The sequence below is a fragment of the Ochotona princeps genome, chromosome 16, assembly GCF_030435755.1.
Source record: "Ochotona princeps isolate mOchPri1 chromosome 16, mOchPri1.hap1, whole genome shotgun sequence".
Classification (NCBI taxonomy): domain Eukaryota; kingdom Metazoa; phylum Chordata; class Mammalia; order Lagomorpha; family Ochotonidae; genus Ochotona; species Ochotona princeps.
Window position 1 is genome coordinate 15,049,540 of NC_080847.1, and position 7,159 is coordinate 15,056,698.

The window sequence follows — 7,159 nt, forward strand, 5'->3', positions numbered from 1 at the left end:
CTAGCGCCTGTCCCATGGCTAATATTTTAGTGTATTCCCTCTGACCTTGTTCCATCCACATTTTTTTTTCACACAGTAAGACATTCTAGATGTGCAGGTTTGATTGCTCCATTCAATTTTGCACCCTAACTGTATGTCACAGATATGTTCTCATGGTATCGTTTAAAATTCTTAATGGCTCCTTGTAGTGCCAGTGGCTCTCTGCCAATCCCCTACTGTTGGACATTTAGGTTATCTCCTGTTATTCACTGCTACAAAAAGATTACTGTGAACCTTACAATGCTTAAAGCTTTTTCTTAAAAGCTCACGATAGTATTTCTAGTATCCATTTCCAGAAGTGGAACCACTAAGTCAAGGCGTTCTAAGATCCCTGATGCATATTGCCAAATTCTCCTTGGCATTGCCTTGGCTGTCACTTCTTCCTCCTCCTATCTCTCCTCTCTGTGTCTCAGACAGAGGAAATATCAAGCAACAATAAACCAAGATCTGCAGATAGAGATCAATCAATCAATAAAGGAGGTTGAATAATTTAACACTCACTCCTGTCTCATTATTGACTCCTGAATTTAAACACATTCTCTTTTACCTTCCTTCTCCTTTTGCATCCCCGCTCATGACACCTGGACACTCTACTCTGTTTTTGGATTCTTCTCCCATTTTCCAAGCTCTAAACCATCCAGGTAGGCAGCATTGTAATGATACCTTGAGAACAGCCCACAACTGCATTTCCAGCCTGTCTCCCCTTTAGAACAAGAGGGATCATTAATAAAGCTGACGTAAAGTCATGTATCGCTTAATGAGGGGGCTAGTCACGCATCGCTTCATGAGGGGGCTGAATTCTGAGAAATGCATCCATAGGCAATTTCCTGTGTGTACATCACAGAGTGTACTTATACATTAAGATTGCTGTGATGTCATAGCAGACACAATCTTAGGGACCAATGCCTACGTACTTAGTCATTGACAGAATGCTGTTATGCACTACACGTTTTCTTCCACAAGATGACACTTCTTAGTAAACAGGCAACGAGTTCAGCCTTGACCTGTTCCAGCCCTGGCTGACTTCCTCCATCTATCTTGTCTCTCTTCCCTTTGCTGAATCTTCATTAAAGGTGGTTCCGAGGCCCCTGAGAGCCTTTCTCAATGGTGCAGAGTGAACTGGCCCCTGTGCAGTATCAGCTCACCACCACTTGCCCTGTATCCTGGACTTGATTTCTTCTAAAGCATCTCACAGTCCTGGTAGCTTCCTGGCTTTGCTTTATGCTAACTTCATCTTGCTCCCTCTCACCAAAGGGGAACTCCCAGCATGCCTTGCAGCTAGGTAGATTGGGTGGCTGAGATGCACACAGAGCTGTGAGTCATTGAAGGGCTTGTTCCTGCAGTAGCTGGGAACCCTCCTAGATCTCCAGGGAGTCCCTGAGCTGCAGAGAGCCACCTGGGGGTCGCCGCCACCCTGGAGTGGCTCCCACCCAGTGACTGATCAAGGTGAGAATATAAGGATCTAGTAGGGCAATGCTGACTGTTAACTCCAGAGTTCCCTGGGATGTAAACAAAAGCTGTTGCTGGGCACAAAGTGAACAGCTCTCACAGTGGCGGCTGTCACACCATTGAAAACCTCATGTGGCTCTGACCTTATAGGATGTGTGCAACTCTAAACCTGGTATAAAACCAGTTGTGTAAGGCAGGTGTTTGGTACAGTGGTTAAGATATTACTTGGGATACCAAATCCCATGTCATGGCATCTAGGATTGGGTCTTGGCTGTGCTGATTCTAGCTTTCTGCTAATGTGCCATATAGGAAGCTGCAGGTGACGGCTCAAGTACTTGGGTCCCTAGGGGACCTGGATGGAGTTCCCAAGCTTCTGGTTTCAGTCTGGTCCAGTTTGAATTATAGTGAGCAAATGGGAGATTTCTGTCTCTATCTCACTTTCAATCAAATTAAAGCACACACAAAAATATAGGTAAGAATTTGAGTTCAGGTGCCAGTATCATGGTCTTACAGGTTAAGCTTCTACTCTAGCATCCCATGTCGGAGCAAACGCTGGGAGTCCTGGTTGCTCTACTTCTGATCTAGCTCTCTGCTAAGGTACCTGGGAAAGCAGAGGAAGATGGCCCAAGTCCTTGGCCCCCTGCACCCAAATGGAAGATCAAGATGGAGTTTCAGGCTCCTGGCTTTACCCTGGCCAACCCTTGACTGGTATAGCCATTTGGGAAGTAAATCAGTGGATGGAAGATCTCTTTCTGTCTTTTCTCTTGGTGTCATTCTGCCTTTAAAATAAAGAAAATACAATTTTAAAAAAGATATAGAATTTGAGTTTACACAGAGCCTAGTAGGAGCCTGAAAAAAAGAGGCTGGCAGATACGCCTGGGAAGTTCACGCTTTCCCACAGCAGAGGTAACTGCCTGTGGTCTGACTCTGTAAGCTGGGCCAGGAAAAGCGGCAATACCAGAACCAGCATACGGCCCTGGAAGAGATTCCCTGAGGCCAAGGCTTGTTGCATCCACAGTCACATTTTTTTTGTTTCCCAGATCAGGCTGGACCATGGAGAATAGGGGTGGAATAAAGGAGTTGCAAAGACTGATCAGAGTGGATGCAGTGGGTTAAGTGGAGACTAAGACATCACCCAGTTGGAGCCTTCTCTAAGCCAAGTGTGCGGTGCAATTGAGCACTTGGGATTGCAAGCCCAGAGAGCCTGGAGCTCAAGTTACATCCAGAGCTGCTATCAGACCGTGAGTCATGTAAGTGGTGCCCCCTGGAGGTGTGTGCTGTAATGATGCTTCTGTCAGCCTTGCCCAGACACTGTCAGGGACAGAGGGACTGGTACCCAAATTAATCAGTTCCACACATGCAGGTTGCCTCCTTGTGGCTCCACCACCAGTGCTAGTTGGAGGCAGAGCTATATGTCACTCTCCAACAAAGAGTTTTCTCCCCTAGATGGGCTGAGCAGCATGGGTGTATTAGTCACCTAAAGGCCAATCAAGTAGGGTGAATCTTGCCAGGAAATCAGAGGAGCCAACTGAGTGTCCATGGTCATTCAGCAGAGAGGATGGATTTAAAACAAAAACAAAAACAAAAACAAACAAACAAAAAACTCCTTCCTACCTATCAGCAGAATTTCATGATTCGGGAGTGGTCCGATTCATGGCAGTAGCCTGCCATCCTACCCTTCCTCCCTCTGTCCTGCACACAGGTGCTGAAAGACCTAATAAGACAGCCAGAGTTTGAGCATCTTAGGGCTGGGGGCTGGGCAAGACCCTGGAGGCTACCAGCCTTTCTTGTAGGCCAGAAGAGACATGAATCAGCCCCAGGCGCCTCTGCCAGCTGCTGATGGATTTTTCTGCCACTGGCGCTCATTTCCTGAAAGGCTTTTACTTCCACCTTCAGGCACTCCCCCTTAGCAGTGGGGAATCCATAATGATCTCTGAGAGCAACTTGGGGAAGTTGCCATGATCCTCCACTAGCTCCTGCAGCAGCAAGGGCTGGGTGTGGGGGAACAGAGAGGGCACACAGCAGTAGGGGCGAGGAGACAGGTGTCCTATCTGTGGCTGCAGGGGTGGGAGATCAGGGAGGTGGCAGCAGGGTTCTGAGCCATCACAGAGACCGTTCCATACTGCAGAGTAGAACCAGAGAGGCCAGCAATGTGCCTGAAGATGTACTGAGGAAGAGACCTGCTGATGGATCCCATCCCCAGGTGACTTCCCAGGCAAACTGACCCGACCTCCACTCCTCTTGGCTGCTTAGTCACCACTGCTTCCTCAGTAGTACCTGGTCTCCCCATCCTTGCCCTGCTCCAACCCCTAAAGTCTTGGGACTTTTCCTGGGCCTCACAGATAGGAACTGTGGTTTCCCCAGCCTGGGAAGGGATCATTTGTACCCTCAGGCTGGGCTGGGGGCAGAGCTCTGGGCCCATGGTAGCCTAGGGACCATCTTACAAGTACGGGAGAGGTGGGTAGTCAGAGTTGACCTGTCTTGCTCAAAGTGACTTGGAACAACAGGACATCTGAGAGTATCACTCAATTCATGCTTCCCCTCACCTGTTCCTAAGCCCCAGTCAACTGCTGTGCAAACTTGCCTGCATGGTGCAAACCACTGTCCAGTTCTGCACCATGCTGCCCTGGTCTCTGTGATGCAACTCTCCTCTCCTCCTGTTCTTCTGTACTAAGAAACTTCAAAGATCCTTCTGGGGTCCTTCTAGTAACTTAGTGGCTAAAATCCTTGCCTTGCATATGCTGGGATCCCATATGGGTGCCAGTTCTGGGCCCGGTGCCACTTCCAGCTCCCTGTTTGTGGCCTGAAAAAGCAGTCGAGGATGGCCCAAAAGTGTTGGGTCCCTGCATCCGTGCGGGAGACCCTGAAGGGGCTTCTGGCTTCGGATCAGCTCAGCTCTGGCCATTGCACCATTGCAGCCACTTGGGGGGGGGGCGGCGTGAATCAGCAGACGGAAGATCTTCCTCTCTGTCTCTCCTCTTCTCTGTGTATCTGACTTTCACATAAGAAACAAATAAATCTTTGAGGAGAGACAGAGAGGAAGATCCCCCATCCGATGGCTTACTCCCCAAGTGAGCACAACGACCGATGCTTTGCCGATCCAAAGCCAGGAGCCAGGAACTTCCCCCAGGTCTCCCACACGGGTGCAGGATCCCAAAGCATTGGGCTGTCCTCAACTGCTTTCCTAGGCCACAAGCAGGGAGCTGGATGGGAAGTAGAGCTGCCGGGACTAGAACCGGTGCCCACATGGGATCCTGGCGCGTTCAAGGCGAGGATTTTAGCCGCTAGGCCACACCACTGGGCCCCCAAAAAAATAAAGCTTAAAAAAAAATCCTTCTGGAAGGCAATCTCCTGTATTTCTCCCAAGGCCTCAGAACAGTCTGTGTTCTCTTGCACGCCCATCTCCTCTGTTGGTCTGGGTAGACCACCTGAACACAAGCTTTGGGACTGAACAAGTCTGTTCCTGCCCCCAGGCCTTTGCTACTGTTACACCCTCTGCCCAACAGGAACTTTTCATTCTCCCTACTTTTTCCTACTGGTTCCTTCAGATGTTCCTGGAGGAAGCCTTCCTTGAGTCTTCCAGCCCATGAGGTCATCTCCTTTGAGTACCTACAGCCTTTCCAGAGTGCTTCAGTAGTCAGACAAGTGATTAAAAGCTGATCCCTGGAACTGGTGCTGTGATGCAGCAAGTTAAAACTACTGCCTATGATGCTGGCATTCCCCATGGATGCTGTTTTCAGTCCTGGATGCTCTACTTCTGATCCAGCTCCCTGCTAATGATCTGGAAAAAGCAGCAGAAGATGGTCCCAATTATCTGTCCCCTGCCACTCCACATGGGAGACTGGATGAAGTTCCTGACTTCTAGCTTGGCCTGGCTCAGTTAGCTATAGAACCATTCAGGAGGGGAGCCAGTAGACAGTACTTCTGTGTAATTCTTCCAGATAAATAAGTAAATCTTAGAAAATCTGATTCCTGGGCCTGGCAAGGTAGTCTCGTGGCTAAAGTCCTATCATGCACATGCCAGGATCCCATATGGGCGCCAGTTCTAATCCCGGCAGCTCCACTTCCCATCCAGCTCCCTGCTTGTGGCCTGGGAAAGCAGTCGAGGACGGCCCAAAGCCTTAGGATCTTGCACCCACATGGGAGAGCCAAAAGAAGTTCTTGGCTCCTGGCTTTGGATTGGCTTAGCTGTGGCCGTTACAGCCACTTGGAAAGTGAACCAGCAGACAGATCTTTCTCTCTGTCTCTCCTTTTCTCTGTAAATCTGACTTTCCAATTAAAAAAAAAAAAATCTGATTCCTGCCCTCGGCCATCTTCTGAGTGCCCATGCACTGCCCTGTGGGCTCCCCTGAGCACTGCCCTGACTCTCTGTCCTTCCACCCACCTGGTTGTGTGTCCCCTGGCTTTCTCTTTCTTCGCTCTTGTGACTTTCCTGGCCCATTGTTCTGGCACTTTTCCCTGGGCCTTCATCTCTTTCCCCTCTGTCCAGTGCACTGGCACGTGATTTCGTTCAATATTCTAAATAATCAGCTTCTCCAACCCAGTCCCTGGCACACTGAACCCTCCTCCACCTGTGTCTTCTAGAAACTTCGCCCTCCCTTACAGAGGTCCACCTTGTGCCTCACTCCAGGGCCGCCAGTATGTCCAACTTCAGTTGCAAGGGGGTTGCTTGGGGGAAGGGAACTGCTCCCTGGTGGTGCCTCCTCCATCTCAGAGCTTTCACTGCTGGTTCTTGCTGCAGGGTCCACCCTTCTATGGCCTTCACGAGCCTGCAGGTGTGTGAGCCAGGTTGCAGGTGAGGAAGTCCTTGCATTCACTAGTTAGTGATGACAGCCCCTTGCCTGGACCCAGTCAGTCGCTCCACTGAGCCAGGGCAGCCAGGCCCCTGCCCCCCTCCTGCCTCCAATCCCTAGTTCTCCCCCTCCGCCCTGCCTGATGAGTGATGGCAGACGTAGGCTGTCGAGGGCGGGGGAGGGCCAGCTTGCGCGCCGCCAGCATCCGGCGGCAGCGAGTTCCAACTCCCGGCGCCCTCGCGTCCGCCGGGCGCTGGCCGGGCGCCAGGCGCTGGATCGCTCACCACAGTTGGCGGGAGGCCGGAGGGCGCGTCCCCCGGGGCTCCCAGGCAGCCGGCGCTGTCTGCAGGTCAGGGAGGGCTCGATGGGCTGGCGCGAGAGTCGGGAGCCTAGGGCTGGGGGCGGCGGCTCCCGCCCCGCCGAAGGGCCGCGTCTCCCGCACTAATTGGCTCTTCCCCAGCCCCCTTGGCCGGTAATTGCTGCTTGGAGTGGTAGGGCGGGGAAGGGAGGCGGTGTTGGAAGTGAGAGAACTTCTGGGGAGTGAAAAGGGTACTGCTTCTAGAGCGGGGAACTGGGCTGCAGCCGGGGTGGGTGCTGGGGCGGCTGAGGGCACAACGCGAGCTGTGGCCCTGCGAACTTCGCACTGGAGCGCCTGCTGGGTCAAGGCGGCCACCCAGAGGCAACGTGGAGACTGGGGTGGTACGCAGCGGATTCCAGCCTCTCTTCCCGGCGTGTAGTAGGTCTGGGGAGGAGCTGACAGGAAGAAAGCAGCATCTTCCTGTGCCTTTGGGGCAGTCCGAGTGTCCCCGCAAATTGTGCTGTGTGCCCAGGGCTCCCCAAATCTCTTTAATATTTTCCTCTTTGCTGAGCCCTGCTGG